Source organism: Cygnus olor, chromosome 1 (assembly GCF_009769625.2).
Source record: "Cygnus olor isolate bCygOlo1 chromosome 1, bCygOlo1.pri.v2, whole genome shotgun sequence".
NCBI lineage: Eukaryota > Metazoa > Chordata > Aves > Anseriformes > Anatidae > Cygnus > Cygnus olor.
Window position 1 is genome coordinate 85,202,809 of NC_049169.1, and position 20,148 is coordinate 85,222,956.

Sequence of the window (20,148 nt, forward strand, 5' to 3'; positions counted from 1 at the left end):
TCTGGGCAGCCAGAGTAATTAATCACTGGAACAAACTGCCAAGTTTGATGATAGTGACGGCCACCAAAACACTTAAAATGGCAGTTTAAAGCTATTCTGCTGTCTCTACAATAAACTACACCTAGGCCATTGAAGTATAAAAGTTGAGTATCATGGATGATGTTACTCCCTTGTCAGGAGGAGGAAATTGTCATTTGTATCCCCACCTTACTCTGAATCAGCTTCACGAAGAGCCATGGAATGAAACCTCAGCCCATTCTTGGTTTCCTAACCTTCTTTTAGATCTCACTGTGGAAAGTGCAGAAGAGGTTGAATAGTGATTCAAGGATATTACTGGAATTCTTCAGTAACTTGGGTCAGAGTTTAATCACCATTACCCATGGGTGCCAGGTTGAGCTCATCACACAGCACAGAAACTGTTGGCCAGAATTAAACCCATGCAAGAAGAGTTATGTTTTCAGGCAAAAGAAAGTGTCATTTCTGGGAGGCAATTTCTACAGAGCTGTCTCCAATGGTTAAGGGTGTGCACCAAGAGATCTTCAAGGAGAAGACGAGTTTGAGATCTGCATTCCTTATTGACTCACGCTGTGTTGCCTGTAACAGATCATGGCAGTTCAGAGATTCGATCAGCTTCTCACTGCTGATTGTCTGACTCCAATTACAACAGTTTTTGTCGTTTCCTTGCAAGACTGTGGATCTGGAATTAATCTGAATTGGAAATAAGCAACCTACAAAACTACAAAACCTGAAATTCTAACAATTTTTTCTTTCTCCAGGATTCCTGCAGTTTAAGTCTGCACCCTCAGTAACAGCCTTTAAGGTTAGGCTCAGGTCTATCTATACATATAATTCTTACATTGTGTTCTCATTTGCTATCAACAGCTCTATTTGGCACTCATCTCTCTTGAATACAGGTGCTTCACCTTTCTCAGGTTCAGGCCCAAACCCATGCAATTCAGTATCAGTTGAACCCAAAAGGACAACAAGCCAAGGCACTCAAATTTTCTGTGTTCTGTACAGACATGTGCTCAAGTCTTTAAAAACAAGCAGTCAGGTAAATGACTGTCTCAATAACTTTACTCTGGACATAAATGGCAATGAAAAGTTTATACAGTCAACAGAGTTATCTCAACTAATAGAAGTCTTCTGGCTCATTTCTAGTGGCAGAGAGCAGTCGTGCTGCCATGATAAAGACAAGACACTGCACAGAACAGAATTTTTAGCAACTTCAGGTGCCTGGCTGTCAGATTGAATTACAGTTTTTGTTAAACACCATAGTGTTGTTCTGAAGTTAAAGACCATAACAAGTGAAGGAACAAACAGCTACCTAGAACTCTCATATTTAACCTGATGCATACTTACTTCGTGAGTGATTTAAAAGCACAAAGGAACTGTTGAGGAAAGCCAGACTTGCCAGACAAAGTGATGAATGCTGTATTCAGTAAAGGTGTATGTGTACTTTATAAGGTCTGTGAAATAAGAACATAATGCCTAGCCTTGACACAGGTTTTTCCTCCCACCTTAAAGCATGGGTCTCAGGAAGAAAATACATGTTATCCACATACTCTGGATGCTTACAGAAGAGAGTTTTCTTGTGATCCCAAGAGTGTGCATTTATTAAATTTGAAAGATGAATATCCTATTCACAATGGACTTTAGTAAATATGATCGCTAAGGAATGAACAACTACTACAAATGATTAGTGCCAAGCCTACATTTTAAGAAACCTGTGAATTTGTAAATTCAATATGAAAAATTATATTCATAATGGATAGGAAACAATGAATTATGCATCACTTCCTGTAAAAGCTTAGGCTGATGAAAAGGCATGTAGGCAGACAAAGCGAAGGACTGATGTAAAAACAAGCCATTCTTGCTATAGCTAAATAACGTTTTGAGGTGCCTGTGTATTTGTACATAGCATAGCTCATATCTGAGCTGTCACTTCAGATAGGGCAGTTTCTTAAGCATTTTTCCCCTATTGCTTTCTGGAATCAGTGGGACAGCAGAACAGTCTATTTGTGAGGAAAACACAGAGGAGCACGAGGTGCAGAGGCTTCCTGGTGGGGTGTAGATGAACTCCTTCTGTTCAAAAAAAAAAAAAAACCAACAACAACAAAAAAAAAAACAACCCAACTCGCTGTGGCACTTTTCCTTAATATATGACCTTTCAGAGGAAGATGTGTTTTGGACACTTAGTGCTTGGTTCTGTACCCTGTTACTTTCCTATGTTTGCAAGGCAAGGAGTGCAGGAAAGGGAGATGGGCTGCATTAACTTGTTTCTCATTCACAGGGCAGCATGAGGGCCTGCAAGCTGTTTACACAGTTAATGATAACTGATACTTCAAATACAGGTTTAAGGTGCATGAGAAAGGATGTAGTTACATCCTGGCTAGAGAACACTGCCACCATGTCTGCCCTTCCCCAGAGGGTTGTGCCTGGAGTCAGTTTAAAGTAGGGATAACGTCATCTTCCCTCATTTTTGGGCTTCGTCTTACTCCTCAAATAGAATGGTACAAGGTAAAGCCCACAGCCAGTAATGGAGGCAGACCTGGGCATTGGGGATGATCCCACATGCCAGAAAGGCTGGTTCTCAGGCATCAGACAAGAGCCAGGACCACAGCGATCTGAGGTACAGCCTGGGATAGGACAGACCCAGTTTTAGGTACTGTAATCAGTTATTGCTCAGCAGAAAGCTGTGCCCCAGTTGTAGCTTTACCACAGAACACCACATTTTTGTAACTGGAAATTGCACTGCATTGACACTGTAGCTTTGCAGCACAGTCTGATAACAAGCAAGGTGCAGGAGATCAGAAAGCAGTGCAGCAGTTGTTGCAGAATGGCCTGAAACATCACCTTTCCAGAACTGTGGCCATCGTTAAAGTTCACCTGTGCTCCAGGTCGGACAGGAGCGCATCATTTGAGTGATCTTTGCAAAGCTGTGGGAGCCAACTATTGTCATAGCAACACCTGCATGTGGAGAGTACTATTTACCTCAAATGCTGGGCTCTGCATAATCTCATCTAGACTGTTACCTCAGTTAAAGTTAGATCACTATGGCAACAGACAAATGACTTTCAGAGAAAAGTGTCTAGAAGTTGACATGTGTGTTAATTCCATTTTGACACTGGACATTTCTGTGGATTTAGAATGAAAGAACACTGATTTCTCATAAAGATAAATTCAGAAAATACTTCCTCTGGTGTCAACTTAAACACCCGGTTGGATGAAAGAAGGCACAGTTTTACCTGAGTTCCACTTTTTTTTTTTTTTTTTTTAAATAGAAACAGATTTGTAAAAGGTAGAGTTAAAGTAAAGAAACCATGAAAATGTATTTAGGGCAAACGCATATTATAGCATATTTCAGTTAAAAATGTGATAAAAATCAGCAAGAAAAGCCTCACTCATATCCACTACATGCATTTACATTGACAAATGGCCACTTTCCAGGGAAAGGTCAGCCATCAGCAGTGCAGGGATGAGGCAGAACCATGTCCACTGAACCCAAAACAATAGCTACACCTGTACCTAGCAAAAAAACAGGCAGAGAACAGGAAATCAAAAGTGGCACATAACTGAAGAAAACACCAGGTCATGTAAATCTGCTATAAACACAGGTTCAAACACTCAGTGTCTTGGATCAGACAACTTAAACTTTTAAGTCCAAAAATGTATGGAGATTCACACAATCAAGCCTCTATGCCTTTGGAAAATGACATTGATTTCTGACTGGAACAATGCTTTCTTTTGTACTGGAAGAGTTTGAAACGGAAAATAGTATGGAGGAAAAACATATGGAATATGCTGCACCAGCAGCAGTGTCATATTTGTTTCCACTGGCACAAAACAAAGGAATGATGTTCCCAAAGGTGCACACAAGCAACACGAAACACTGCATATAGGCAGGCTCCACAGATGTCTTTGAAAAGCTGCAGGGAGAAGAATGACTTTTCTTCTCAAGGAGAGCCAGAAATTCTGCCAGCATTTGTTAATCAGTCACAAAGTTGCTGCCACCTTCATACAACATACATCTAACAGTAAGGAATGCTCATGCCAACACGTACGTGGGCTTAGACCCACTGACTCTAGAAGTTAACACAAAGCATGCTTTCAGCAGCAACAGACATATTTTTGTGATCTTGAAGAAAAGTTGCCTTCCTTCTATTCTGAAAATAAATGGGATTGCTCTATATTTCCAGAATATCAGATATTTATTTCATAACAATGGTGTGTTACAGTGATGTATGTTTACAATAAAAATGCTGAAGTGATGTATTTCCTAACTACATTCTCAAAGAACTCGTATCCATTACCAGAGCCTGAGCCACCTCCCAAAAGTAATAATAGGGGTCCTCTCCACTAGCCTGGGAGGGAAAATAACCCCAAGAGTCATAGAATATTATATATAAATTTTATTTTTTTTTCTAGAGGGTAAAGTGGCCTCTTAGGTGGCTCTTGAATAAATGGAAAGCAGCCCACAGGAATACTGCCATTAATTTTGACAGTCTTTGGATCTGTCCCTATTGTTTCATTAAGAACTGGAAATAAGTCTTGTCTACTCGCATAATTTGAACCATACTGTAGCTGTGCAAGTATAATTCACTGCAGTCCGATTCTCCTGTGGGGATAGAGGCATAAATTCATATTATGTGAAGGGGGCGTAATCCATAACTGCATCCACAAGGTTACTCAGACCAGTGTAACGATATTGATCAGAATACCACCTGCCTTCCCCCCTCCCCAACACATGCACATGGCACAACAGCTGTACGTCTGGGGGGTCCTTTCCCACAGCCCTTCTAATTTGTGCCTATCACCCATGAGCATGCACACAGAGCTCTTTGGCTTCCATTTGCTAGGTCTCTCTGCTAATCCAGAAAGCCAGGACATTAAGAAAGCTATTAAATACATCAGAAAAAAATTGGCAAGTGTCCAAAACATTTCACATAGAGTTGAACTGCTGATGCTACCTCTGCCTTCTGGATGTGCACTGGACGCTTTGCAATGGGCATCTCACAAAGATTCCCTTAAGGAAGTGTTTGAATGTATAACAAAAGGACACATTAAAAAAATCCAACAAACAAACCCCCAAAATTAATAAATAAATAAATAAAGTTGACTTCTGATCAAAGCTTGATTCCTAGTTGTCTTCCACTTCCAGCCCCATTCTAACACTAAGAGCATGTCACTCTTTTAATTGCATAAAGAGACTTAAGGCAGTTATAAATAACGAAGTTACCCACTCTTACAAATGTTATCCTTTTTTAACACTGAACATATTTTAATAAGGATTAGTAACACATTAGTAACACATTTAACTCTTTATACCTGTGAAACTAGAGCGTAAATCATTTTTCCCACCCTGCTTCTGTACGGTTGGAGATAGATGTACTGGATACAAGCAGGAGAGACACTTGTCACTCTGCTCTCTACATGCTGATGCAAGCACACATGCTGTTCCTCTTGCATCACACGACGAGTATGAAATTTGTTTTCAAACCAAGGGAAGAATTTTGGAAATGGATAATAACCATTAGACATACACAACGGTTAGGCAAGGTGGATGACTATATTCATATGCAGAAGTGTCAGCACTGCCTATTCATAACAGGGAAGAAAGACAGGTGGGGAGCCAGGATTGCCAAGGCAGTCTTGCTCATCGAGACAGTCACTGCTGGCTCTCAGTCCATGCAGCAGCCTAAGGAACTGGGTCAGCAGTTCAAGGTGTTGGGCACTCACCCTCAGCAGCCTTGGGCTTCAGGGACTTCACTACCTTACTCCTATCACCCACACATTAAAATGCCATTAGATGCCATTAAAAGCAATCCAAATTTATTTATTTGTTTTACTGATATCTCATGGAAGAATTCACAAGCCAAAAAGGATGTGAAAGAATGAAATAACCACGCTCCATACCCCTTCTCCAAGCCTCTGTGGGTCTTTATTGCTGAAACTAGCCAACTGATATTCTGAGCAGAAACCTTAACTGGATGTATACTATGATTATTTCCAAGTCTTTCTCTCCCCCCCGCTAAAATTCAGAATTGTCTTCCATAAGGTTTAAAGATTGTTTTGAAATAACTAGCCAAAAACATACACATGTTGTGCAGAGTCCTATGGAGCCTGCAGCAAAGCAAATTATAGTCTGGGATGGATGAAGGGAGCTGAATCAAAACATATCTCTGTACAAAATGCTTGTGGCTTAGCAGAAGTGGTCTTTTCCTTTCCTCTCATGGTTAAAATATATTATGTTATGAGCCCATCTCATGCTAAGAAGTACAGAGAAGAAACCATACCAATCTTTTAAATAAGCAGTTGTGGGACCAAAGCTAATCCACAGAAAATTCCAAATACCTTTGAAATGGAAGAGCTACATTACTGTCTATTCAGAAGACGGATAATAGCCTCATGCTAGATTTTTGTCATCAAGAACATAACAGTGTTTCAACAGCATTCAGAGAAATGGAGATGAGAAAACATCTCCGAATTACGTCCAGAGCACATTCCAGGCAAAATTGAAAGTTCAGGTTTTGCTCTCAAGCCAACTGTTGCCCACCAATAAACAGGTGCACCTTCAGGTTACGTTGCTACCAAACTTAATCAGGTGGTTTCAAGCATAAATAGCTAAACAGTATAGAGCTCAACACAGATCAAAGCCCCCTTGTAATTTCCACTTGGCACTAACAGAGCTAAGGTGTGAAGTCTTCCAGTACCCTGTCTACATCAGCTTCCAGACAAGGCCATTTTTGCATAATCAGTGCCATCTACATGCAGACAAGTAAGTTCAAAAAGTATGAGCAACCTCTGTATCATACACCAAGCTAGAAAACATTTATTCCCCATGAGTATCAAGCATGACACTCAATAAGCCACTTTATCATTGCCATACATATGGGCCCTTGTTTTGTAAACTTACTCACAAGGAGCTACTGGGCATCTTAATCAAAACAGTTGCACAAATCATACAGCCTTGTGCTTCTGTCTTGGCAACTCACCTCCTTGCATTCATAGTGTTGAATAGCTGGTTATAGTTTTCACTCCACTTCACACTAAAAGGTGCCAGAATGCAACTCTAGAAGGCAGCACTAGGGAGAATACGTAGTCTGTTTATTTTTAATAAGCTGATATTACACATTCCAAATACTGTCCTTCATGAACTTGTACAGTACTCTATTTGCATATTCTCAAAATAAGTGTTTTTTTTTTTTTTTTTTTTTTTTTTTTTTTTAAGTGGATAAAACCTCGAACAATAAATCTTGTGCTTCTCTGGCACCACCATCCTTCTAGTCCACATGGAGGGGAAAAAAAAGAGCCTCTCAGCAACCTACAGTTTTTCCTTTATATGTTTAATCCTTAACAACAACAGAACTCCATGCACAGTGGGTATATTATAGCACAATTAAAAGAACCCAGACCAAAATGGACACAGCTCAGCTCTAAGAAAGATGTAAAAATAGCTTGAGTGCTTCAATATTCAAAATTATTTCTGGATTTCTCAAGACAAACACAGTTGTGGAAGGGAAGATCCTTTTTTTTTTTTTTTTTTTTTTTGGTTCTGGCTTGTTGGGTTTTATTTACTGCAATAGTAGAGCAGATAATACAAGAAAATCTTCCTCAGAGCATCTCATGTTGTGCTACACTATGTAGTGTGCTGACTTCAGAGTCAGCCAACTGGTTTTAATCATCCCAGTAGGACACCATCTTATTCTGAGCAGGGAAGCTAAAGTAAAAATAAATAAATAAGAGAAACACTGAGCTGCCAAGTCACCAGTATTCAGATAAAATTTTACACTGACGTGAAGCTATTCATCGATCTCTGAACACTGTCTTGAGGGGGTCAGTTTGTGCAGAGAATGGACCATCTCAACATCCTTCCCAGCAACTCGGGAAAATCTTTTCCCCTGCTTAGGGCTGTGCATGAACAACTGCTAAGTATAAAACAACAGCTTTGTCTATATTGTCATACCGTAGTACCAGCATTAAAGAGAATGCTGTGGGACAAACTGCAGATTAAAGGCATTCAGTTCACAGCTAAAGTCCAATGGCACATATAGGTATAATATACATTTTCAGTTATCAATCTCACAGAGCTCTCACGTCCACTGTCTTGGGGGAGTTCATACTCTGACTACAGTCAATCCTCTTTCCTCCCCCATATCTGCCACAGTGGAGTGAGAGTATGGAATTTTCATCCCAAAACAGCACTAAGATCACCATGTAACCCTCTTCTGAGGACAAGAGAGGGTCAGGCCAGAGCAAAGGAGTGTCACCAACATTAAGCACAGCACTCCATAATGTTCTCTGATTTATGCCAGAGTCCTGGTTGGCCACGCAGACAAAATGAAATGACCTTAAAATTCCCTTTAGCATCCTTAAGGAATTTAAAAAAAAAAAAAAAAAAAAAAAAAAGAGAGAGAGAACAGAAGGTTTTTTCTTGTTGTTCTTTAAAGCAGATTTATTTCTTCAACATTGTTCATTGAAGGTGAAATGATTTCCCATCCTGGAAAGTATTATCTTGCTAGCATAACTATACAAGCTTCAGTGTAAGTTTCTACACCCTGTGCCTGCAGTAATCTTGTCTCTGTTGAAACATCTGAGGCCCAAATTTAGGCTTGAACATGTGCAATAGGAGATGAAATTTGGCTCTTCAAGTGTGAAATAGCTCAGTTGTCCACTGACTCAACATCAAAAAAGGATCAGCCTGTTGGAAAGGATTCATTTTCAAAACTGAAAGTAGTAAGAGGGTGAGGAAAGGAAAAAAAAAATAAAAAGGAAGAAAAAAGGAAAAGCACTTCATCTTTTATGCAGCCAAGTATCCATTCATAATGTTCTGTTGAAAATGCTCTTGATAAAACATGATTTTTTTTTTTTCCAAAAAAAAATGACCAGGATGTATTTTTCTGCTATCTTAATATCTTCTTAACTTTCCTTTGTTACTAATGTTTATAAATCTTTTATTGACACGATCATCCTTAATCAGAATTTACAGGAAATCACCCCCATTATATAGCATGAATTCAGGCACCTCTGAGAGCAAGCATGTGGTGCTCTCTGCAAATGGCTAGGGTAGCAGCAATTATGCTGATTTTCATTCCATATTTAAAAGGAGACTGGCCCCAACCTCACAATCTTTTAAAAGAAACCAAAACACAGAGCTCATTCAAGAAGATTTTAATCTGCAGCTGAAGCAAAAGCCAATTTAGAGACCCCACAGGACATCTGGCTGATAGGGAGCCACCACACCTGCTGCCTGTTTCCAGCACCGAGCTGTGCTGCACTGCCTGCAGCCCTACACCACAATGCCACTGGGACAGAGGCAGCTTCCCCAGGGTCCCAGCCAAACCTGTCTCACAAAGCCCCCACTAAGCACCCAGGGTATTCGGTTCCAAGCACGGAGATATTTTGCTGCCTAATGAAACAGCATGACTTGAACCTGACCAGCACTAAGCACACCCCTTGTTGAACGACCTGTACACACTGATATGCCCCAGCGCCAGGCAAGGTGGAGAAACCCAGTTATACTGCATTAGCGAATCCACTATTGTCCTTGGCTTCTCTCTTCCTTCAAGCCTCCCGCTGCACATTCCTCCCACCCGTTATAAACACTGAAAGCAAAGCCCAGGGATTTCACTGAACAGAGATCTGAGTGGAGGGGATAAAGCTATGGGACCCAAACCCTGGTTACATGAAAGCAAAAGATGCCAAAGTCTTAAAGTACTCTGGCAGAAAGCTAGCTCTGAACAACCAGGAATGCAAGCTCTGTGGTCAATTTAATCCCTGGAATAACTCGGCAGCTTTCTGAGTAATATTGCACAGGGTGAGTTTGGCTACAATTTTTTGATATCTTTAAACAACTTTACTACTTACTTTCCTTTCTTGTGCTTTTGGTCTTTTATATAAGCTTTCCTTTTAAAGCTATACAGGAGAAGTGAGAAAGTAAGTGTCTATCTGAAAACAGACAGACACTTTTGCTGCAGAAAATTTGAATCCTGGGAGAGAAATTAGTTCCAGTAGCCGCCCGAGCAGTGATGTAGCCCCAACTAGAAAGGACACATCTGCTGCCTCAAGGAGTTTTTCAAGTAAAAGAGCAGTCCAAAAAATCTTTATTACTGTTATTATTCTTTTTATTGCCATTAACCAAGGTTTAGGCTGGAAAAGCAGCACCAATCTATTTATGCATTGTTGTCACTTTTCTGTGCCCAGAGAAGTAATGTCAGTAAAGAACTGGGGGAGGAAGGAGAACTGGACTTTCATGAATGGGACAGATGAGCTGGAGTTATTACAGATTATTTTACAATTATTATTTCTTTTTCTCCTTTCTTCAAACACAGGTTTGGCAACTGAACACAAACATGTAGCTTAGCAGAGTAAGGAGAGAGAGAGAAATGGGTTATGATCCCCCATATGTTTCGGTACCTTTAAAATAAAGGGATGGTAACACTTAAATATTATTAAGCTTCAAACAGCTGGTACTGTGTTTGTTGCTGTAATCATCTGTCTAATTATATTGGAATGTGACAAAAAAGGTAAAAAAGAGGTTGTTTTGACAGCTCAACATTCAGGGCTCCCAATAGGCCCTTGAAAAAGGAAGTAACTTGTAAAAGCTAATGACTGCTCAGCAATGGGACATAGACCTATTTTTGTCTTCCCCCCCCACACACACACACACACCCCATAAGAAATCTAGACACCTTTAGTTACAGAAACTTTCTTTAGGCTACCTTCATGTTATGTAAACAAAATTAAAGATCTATTTCTCAGCCAGCATTTCCTTTCTGGTTATTCAGTTATACCCCTCAGCTTTTATATACATGCAGAAGAAATCTTAATGTGAATTCCTGACGATAAATGAAGACATTCCAATTTCCAGAAGTTCAGGATCAGTGCAAAGGCTTTAAAGTCAGTAGCCGTATGTACGTTTGCACAAACAGACCTGACTAATTCCCACAACATTCCAAGAAGAGGTTTTCAAGGCACTGATCCAACCTCTGTCCACTGTTGATAAATTTCTTCTTCCTTGGATTCAGTGACATCTCCCAAAATTAAAAAATAAATAAATAAATCTGAGCACTATCAACATTCTTTAAAACAGCATGCAGCTGAAAAAACTTAACAACATACAAGAGGAGATCTAGAACATGATCGACTAGGAAGTCAGTGATACCAGCTGAAGGCTTCATCCAGATGCACAAAGGTTAAGAGGGATTTTCTCTCATTTCCATGTATTTGGATTTGGCTAAATATTTTTCCACAGTAAAGATAGATTAGCTTTCTGGCTCTGGTGCAATTTACAAGTTACAGAGTAAACTAAGACTGGTAAACTAAGAAAGGTAAACCTACAACAGCCAAAAGGCAAACTTATATAGAACCAGGAGGAGGTCTGGGTAGAACCATAACACCACTGAGATACAGCAGCTTGACAACATATTGCTTGTTACTGCCCAGCTGTCACCAGAGATGCCCGGTATGCATCAGCCTGCCTTACCAAGGAGCCATTCACAACAGTGTAGCTGTTTATTTTCTAACAAATATTAAGCTACCATAATACACCTTTGCATGATATACAGCCCAGCCTTTTTTTTTTTATTATTATTTTTTAAGCTTCAGATCCAACCTTTGTCTAAGAGGTTACACTCCAAGATCAGAAAAATACAAACAGACAAGAAGAAACAAATATGCAAAAAGTGCTTTTACATGCCTTCATACACATGTAGACTATCATCCTACTGCATCTCCTGAATATGGACCAGAGATTTACATGCAATCAGTTTAATCATGTTTTCTATCTGTTACACACAGAGTGACACACACACCAAAAAAAAAAAATTAAAACAGCATCAGATCAAATCTGATCTGCTGGTTTTTGAATGGATACAGCACTGTTAGAGAAAGAGGTTTACACCTATCCAGCACAAAAGAAGTTTTATACAGGGGTGGGGGGTGGGGACAGACATGACTGATGAGCAGTGATGAGCAATGCAACTTGCAGAAGTAACATTTTAGGGAAGATGCATCCAGTGAAACCATCACTGGAAAGGTTTAACATCTCAATGAGTACCAGCATCTATGATCCACAGCACCAGGATGATGGTACCAGCAGCAACATCAGGCCACGTTTTAGCCTCCATCCTCAGTCCTGCCTCTGCTGGCAGCCTTCCCCTACCAGTAGGGCTGGGAGGTTCTTGTGAGACAGCTGGGGACAGGCTAATTACAGACAGGCACATCCCCTCCTGACATTACACTTGTAGCTTAGAGAAGCTCTCCCACATCATGGACTTTCTTCCTCAGTTCAAAAGCTACGCAGTTTCCATTCCTTATCCTGCTGCAGTCTCCTTCCCACCCAGGCGCTCTTTTTTATTTTATTTTTTTTAAGTAGTTACTTGGTTTAACCAAAGCATATCAAGGTGGTTATAATAGCATTGATGCATTCTGCAGCAGTAAAGTGATCATGTTAAAAAAAAAAAAAAAGGAAAAGGAAAAGCAAACCAAACAGAAAAGAAGGCATGGGTAAAATGCACAGCTTTCTGAATGACCAGTTTCATAGTAAGTTACACCATTACCCATTTCACTTCCTGCTCAACAACATTTCCCCCCCCCTTGTTTCCCAGCTTGAATTCTTTAGAAGAGATCAGCTGTTCATACCCGGTCCACAAACAGCTGGAGAAATTTACCCTGCTGTGAATGAGACTTTGTTTGTATAACTGGGGAAGATTAGCTCAATTTTAGCTTGTCTGTTAAGAGAGAAAAGCAGCCTGCTGTAACAGTGCACCATGAAAGCTAAATACACATGCAGGTGTCTTCAAAGTAGTTTATAAATATGATAATTTGTGTATTGTCTTTAAGGGTAGGTTTACAGTTTAAGTTTGTCACTTAAAGAAAATTTAGACAAAAGCTCTCTAGATATATTCTGTCCAAAGACATTTACTTTCAATGTGGCTCATACAGCTACTTTTAACATTAACGGTTCAGCATCACTGCAAATGTTTCCACCTCTAATACTAATTAGAGATATGCCAGTAATGGCTCTCTAATTAAAGCTGATTTGAGTTTTGTATGTTAATTAGTTTCAGCTAATATCAATTAAATAAAGGAATAATGGGGTCATTTCACATTTAAATCACAGAAGCTTCAAGCATAAGCTGCTTTAGAGGAAATTAGCTTGTAATTAAACAGTGTTGTTAATAATTGCCTGTAAATGGAAGCAGTCGAGCTGTTGCACAGGCCATGCCTAGCAGTTACAATTATAGCCATCTACACAAAAATCGACATAGGTAAATTCTGAACAATCCAGCTCAGGATTTCAATTTATTTGTTTGGTTTAAGTCTCCTCTCTTCATAATTAATGTTATCCATCATTGCCTTTCACATTAAAACCTTTTGCAGGGAGGCATTTTTTTCACAGGAGCACAGTCATGCACTGCTCCACAATAATGTCCTTGTCTGCAGTCACCTGTCTCCCAACAGCAGGGGGACCTCCCTGTTCTCCCAGTTCCTCACAGCTACATTTACAGGCAGAAGGCAATTTCTCGAACATAGAGAACTGCGTTTGCATGCAGCAGTTAACACAGGATGAGCTTCTGGTCAAATTCTAACCCTTAACTGTAGTGTGAGCACTAACATTAATAATGTCCAGTGACATATTTATACCTTCTTTTGCCTGCATGATCTCCACGTTAGCAGTTTAAATATACAGTTAAACAACTTACACATGTTGTCATCAAAAAAGTAAATATTTTTCCTTGTAAAGCCTTAAACAATATGTGCTCTTTATGAAGTGGAACAGAACGTACACATTTTTCACAACTTGATTTGAACAGTTCAGGTAAGCAAATAATAATAATAATAAAAAGAAGGACCTTAGTGAAATCAGTAGCAAAACACCACCTGGCTTCAGCTGTGCTACAATTTTACTTAAGGACTCTGACTTCAGGAGACTGTGCTCTCAGACCTGTTCTCAGAAGCACACCTATTATTACGCATCCAGCCCAATAAAAGACTGTACCCATTACGGAGTTCAGTTCAAACACAAACTTCTCCAGAAATTTCCCAGAGAAGACGAAAAAAAGATACAGAAAACTGCATGATTCCCTCTGTAAGGAAACTAAAACCAAATAGGTGTGTAATAACCATACCTCAAAACACAGAAAATGCATCGATAATATCTTGTTATACCTCTTCACTTCTTCCTACTTAAAAATTTCAGACACCTTCTGCAAGTTCTATTAAATGAATAGTTGCAAGGTATTAATTGAGACAGTACTTCCTCAACTCTAGGAACAGATTTACAGAAAAAAAAAAAAAAAAAAAAACACCCTGTCATATCAATAACATTCATTTAGCTCATTTGTGTACCCTAGAGCAATCCATACAAACGCGACGCAAAGTTAATTTGATGGTAAAAAACAGAAGGCTTACCTGAGTTTTCATCTTTGTTAGTAAGGGGTTGATGAATTGCAGCAAAGCTCTTTATCACTTTCTTCAGCCCGGCCAGCTGTGTACTCAACTCAGCTGAAAATTTCTACCCTATTACCCTGACCTTTAATTAGTTAATCAAAATATTTTGCTTTTTATTGGAATATACTGATCACAAAAGATAATGTTCATCACATTTCTGGAAGTGGAGTCTGCTTTAATAATGACCATTCAGTACACCTACAACTACAGAAATGGAGAAGGATCCATCTGAGACCTTACATCACTATTGCTATGAAGGCAGATCATATTCAGCTGTGTCTGAGAAAGAGTAACAAATGTTACAGGACTCTTATGCACACAAAACAGCCAGAATAAATGGTGGATAATGTCTTCAAAATCCAATGGCTTTTGGATCATGTCTAGGTATTAAAACACTTCTTTAAAAGGAAAGAAATAACAAATTGGAGGATCAGTTTTGTTAAACGTAATGTCAGCTTGCAGACAGTGACAAAAGCTATCATTAGAAAACTGTTTTCTTGTTCTTACTCAAACTTTAAGACACCACTGGTAGGGCAGCAGTACGGACCTAAATATCTATGGTTAAGAAGCAGAGCTGCACCAGTGTCAGAACTGCACACCTCTACAGCTGGCCATTTGCAGGAGTTATGTAAATCTCTGCATTTTTCCTGAGAGACAGAGGCTGAGCTATTTTGCAACACCTACAAGTCACATTTGTATCCCAGAATGCTTTTTCTACAAACTCCTTTTGTATGGTCCCAGGTTTTTCCCTCCTTAAACATACCTCAGGTTAATTCAAAGCTCTGTAATACATTTGTCATCTCTTATGACACTCTCTTTCTTAGTTTTATTTTGGGTTCTCTTGTTACTTGAGCCTGTTATCATCCTCCTCTCAAGGAGGTACAGGGATTGGTACAGATGCACCTTCTGAGAGATTCCAACGAGTGATGGACTTACAGCTGGATCTGCCACATGGGAACAGATCTCCTAAACCTACAGATAGTAGGAAACTGCATGCAAATGGATGGCTCAGGGAGAGCAGAGCAACCTTACCTCATTGACAACATTTAGTATCCTCTCTTTCCCATTTCAAAGACAGCTATAAGCAGCAAAGGAATAAGCGTACAAGTGATTTTAATTTATTATTATTGTTGTTATTATCATTGTTAATAATAATAATAATAATAATTTTCCCCTCAGAACTGCTCATGGAGATTGGGCACAGAGCAGAGGCACTCCCGGCTTGTCCAGGAGTCTGGTTGCCAGATAAACCAGCATGACCTGGGGACGCTGTTGGGGCCAGGAAGATGCTGGGCTTGGTGTTCCCTTGTCTGGCCACTTCCATGATCCTTTACATCCCTGTTAAGTGGATGAGAATGAACATCTCCAGTTCTGAATGGGAAGATTTCACACCCACTTTGTGAAGGTGTAAATGACTGCAGAGTACCACGTTGGGAGCACAGCCTGTTACATCCTCCCACTAAGGCTTTACATAGTACATGTCCAAGCACTGTATATCAAGTACAGAAGTGGTAGAGAATATTCCCTTTGTGCAAGCCAGTTTTGGTGCATTAGATCTTCTTACTATTTCCATTAGGACTATACCTGCTGGATTAATGAGAGTGACATGAATAGGATTCGGCCTCTACTCTATGCTATCTACCTTTTCGAGGGTCTCTGTGTGGTGATACTGCCAATCTCTCTCTGATTTCTTGGTTTTCTTGTTGAAGTTGAAATTCTGGTCCCCCAGAACGAGCTAAAAAATAATGGAAACATCTTTGCAGCTTTTCCTTCCTTCCAGGCTAGCCAAATTACAACTGTAGCAGCAAGATCCCATCATACCTTGATCCAAAATCAGTGTGAATCTGGGTCTTCTGAACTAGATGATGAACCGTTTCCAAAATTCTTTCAATTTGAGCTGTCATACAACACATTCAGTAACCGCAGAATAACAGCAGTGCAACTCCAAACTTGTGCACCACAAGGGTCCAGATGACTTAATGACATATAATAGCTCACAGTTCCTGAATGACTTTTTCTCTTAGTTTTAGCTTAGCTCAAGCACATTTTGTCTACAGATGTATACAGAGAAACTATTTGGGGAAGAAACGCAATATGAGTAAATACCAACACAACAGTGTCAGTCCTGGGAGATCAAGATAATACATCGTTGTCACTTCAGAGCAGAAAAATAGTCCTCCCAATGACTTCATAGGATTATCACTCTCAAAACTCATGATGAAAAGGACAAAAATGTTATTGTTAACTATCTTAGGTTATAGTGCTGATGTTAATACTCAAGTAGTTAAAACAACAACAAAAAAGTAATAAAAAAGGTAAAACACAAAATCACAGCAAAAGTCTGTCATCAAATAGAAAAAAAATATTAGGAAGGCCTTGCAGTTTTAAACAACACATTGCCAATGAAGAATCATACTTCTACATATAAGACAAGTGCATAAGAAGATTAGTGCTTTAGTCCAGGTGGAAACTCATCTATGTTTCTTGAAGATGCCTAGCTTGCTACAAGCAGGAGGAACAGTTACTCTTAATGAAGACTGACAAAACCACCAGAAGAAACATGCTTGAAGTGTTGGATTGGTTTTCAGGCAGACTATACTCCTGTGGAAAGGCCTGCTTTCAAAAGAAGTACTGCTGGTATGACCTAGGATCCACTAGTGTTTGGTTACAAAGTGGTGAAGTAATCTTCTAGTCCACTTTGGGAGGGCTTAAGCCATACCTCCTGGTGTCTCTCCTAGAAAGCTCTGCTTTAAGCCCTTTTTCATTGTCTGCAGTTGTTAATGACAGGGCCATAAATTATCTGAATTATAGAAGCAATACGTAATGACAGGTACTGGAATCGATGGTTGCAGCTTCTGCCACGTGGTATGTCAGTCACAAAACAGTGGTCTCTATGATGTATTGTGACTATCACTTAGAGAGTCACCCCCTCATGCCAAAACTGATAGGGTCTCACTGAGGCCCAGCAAAAGCAGTACATAATTCAGTGAAGAGCTCTCTCTGGAAAGCCCTAGAGTATGGCTAAGTAATGATCTTGTTTACCTCATTTGGCCCCAAGATGTCCAAGAGCTGGCCATGAAGAGTTCTTATGCTCTCTGATATCCAGCCGGGACAATGTGTCCTGTCTTTGTTTTCAGCCATCAGGCTTGTGTCAAACACACCCTGACAGCTGCAAAATTTTTTGGTGAAAACAATAATTCCACTAATTCCACTTTTCCTTTCCATCTGCCTGCAGATGGTTTAAATCTGACCCATCGGGGGGGGGGGGGGGGGGGGGGGGGGAGTAATATTCCAGCTGAGATGAAATTATGTTTGCCGATTTCATATAAAGAAAATAACAGGTTTGAGATTTGCAGAAGAGACTTTACAGTGATGAATGATACTGTGCATGGGGGAACTAGAGGTTTTGACACTGGTTGATCTGGGTTCTCTATACCATTCTCTATACCATTCTCTCAGACATCTTCAAATCAGCAAAAAGCCACATGAAAAGTAATCAGCAATGTCTGTCATGGATAACAGCTACTTTTTGTCCTTTACCAAAGAGAAACTTTATTAAGAAACACCAAAATACAGTTTGAAATACTAGAAGTAACTAATTTCTGAAGGGACAGATTTGCAGCTTGACAATCACATCTTAGTATTTAGTTTCAGTGTTCCTCTAACCTTCTCCATATTGGAAATCCAAATAACAAGGTTGACATCATTCTGTTTGTTACCAGACCCTCACATTGCAAACACTGCTTTACAAGTGCACACTTTGAATGATGAGTTTGTTCATGAAAAACAGCAGAACTGCAGCTATTGTAGCTAAACCACTAGCCAAAAGTTTTTCGTGCTTCTTGTCCACATTTGATGAGACCAGCACATACTGCACAGCATCATAAACAGAAAGCAACTGAAAGAAAATGCTTTCTAGCTAGTAATCTTGGAGTGAGGAATGAAAGGCCATCTCCTGTGCTGGTCTCTTCAGGACAACATAGAGGCATTTTGGTGGTGGGGACAGGAAGAAGTTCAGGGTCCGGCTCTTGAGTTGTTTCTGCTTCTGCCTATGTAATATTCTGGTCATTTCACATCTAGCTTTATACAAAAAGTAACTACTTTTCCATCACATAAAACAAGAGAAAATTAACCACACAACCCATGAGCCATACAACAGTCACATTTTTTCAAGTCACAGGCTTTAACAGTTGCCTCAGAGACTTTGCTGTATCATCCAGGCTGACAGCAATTTCCAGTCACTGCAAGGAGAAAATGGTGGTAGAATATATGCAATCTCTAGAAGAAGTCACATGAGACAGGAGCTGATGAAACAAGATTGAAGGAACCTGTCACTTTTTAAACCAGGAAAATATAGCACAAAGGCTTTGCTATAGATTGCTAATGCCCTGACCCACCATGGTGTTGATTTTTGTTGTTGCATTAGGTCACAAGTAAGGTTGGGAAGAGCTTCCTAACAATACTAGGTCTCATAAAGATACATACATACATTGATGAGGACAACTGGTAGTGGTAGGAAAATCCAGGTAGGTGCCAGTCACATAATGAACTCCATGCAAAAGAATACTTCCAAAATGTTTAAAGCCACATCTATAAAGGTTAGCTCCATTGAGAGCAAACAAATCATTACACTTATCACTGTGTTTTTTCCTAGGAAGCAAAAAGTCCTCAAGACCCTTATAGGATGACTGAGACTTTGGCAAGTCTACTCATCATATAAAGGTTTGAATGGGTATGCTGCACCTGCTGCATAGCGTGATAAAGTTCTGGAAGCAAGAAAAATCCCTTCAAGCCTATTCACACAAAAATGTCATTGGCAACAAAGCAAAAAGGCCTGGAAGTGAGCAGAAACATACTTACACTCTCCTGAATCATATACTTAGAGCAGCTAATCTAACTGGGAGCAAGGAGAATAAGAAGCAATAAATCTCTGGAGAATGCACTATGTTATCTCCTTGCTAGAATAAGCGCAGTTTTTTTTCTGAGGTAGCCAGGATACCTGCTGAGCTCCTGCTGAACAGTGTTCTACTTCCACGTTGCCTTTTACCCAGGGCTGCTGTTCATGCCAAGCATTTCCATTTGCTGTGACTGAAACCACCAAGCCAGGAAATGGAGCTTGTATTTGTTTTGCACCCTCTGACACCCATAAGCCCAAGCTTTTGGACAGGCTAAACTGACTGTGCACACAGATGCTAACTGTGTGACACGGAGTTGCTCTGCCGTGAGCCTAGATATCCACATTTCCAGGCAGCCAGGAGTTTGGAAGCCTGCCGTTAAAGCAATGGAAATGGAAAACAAAAGCAAGGATAAGGGTGGAAAAATCATTAAAAACAACAGGTAGCTAAGTCACACAAAGCATCCTGTGGAATTGATGCATTCAGAAGCAATGCAGAGACTTGATGTGCATAGAGGATGCACTACCCTCTCTGAAAAGATGTCTTAAAAGAAGCACACTGTTTACCAACAATAAAATAAAAGTGTAGAGTCCAATAGTGCTATGGACTGAGCTTGTTCTTCTTACTGAAGTACTCTTGAAGTCTGTGGCAGGATCTCATGTGTACCTAGGCTTCAGCTCCCTATGGCTAAATAAAGGACTTGAAGCTGCAAAACTGTCACCCCTTCCTAAGAAAAGGATTAAATTCAGGAAACTAAGACTCATACGCTGGTGACTAATGTCTTGTTTTTTGCTGTGTG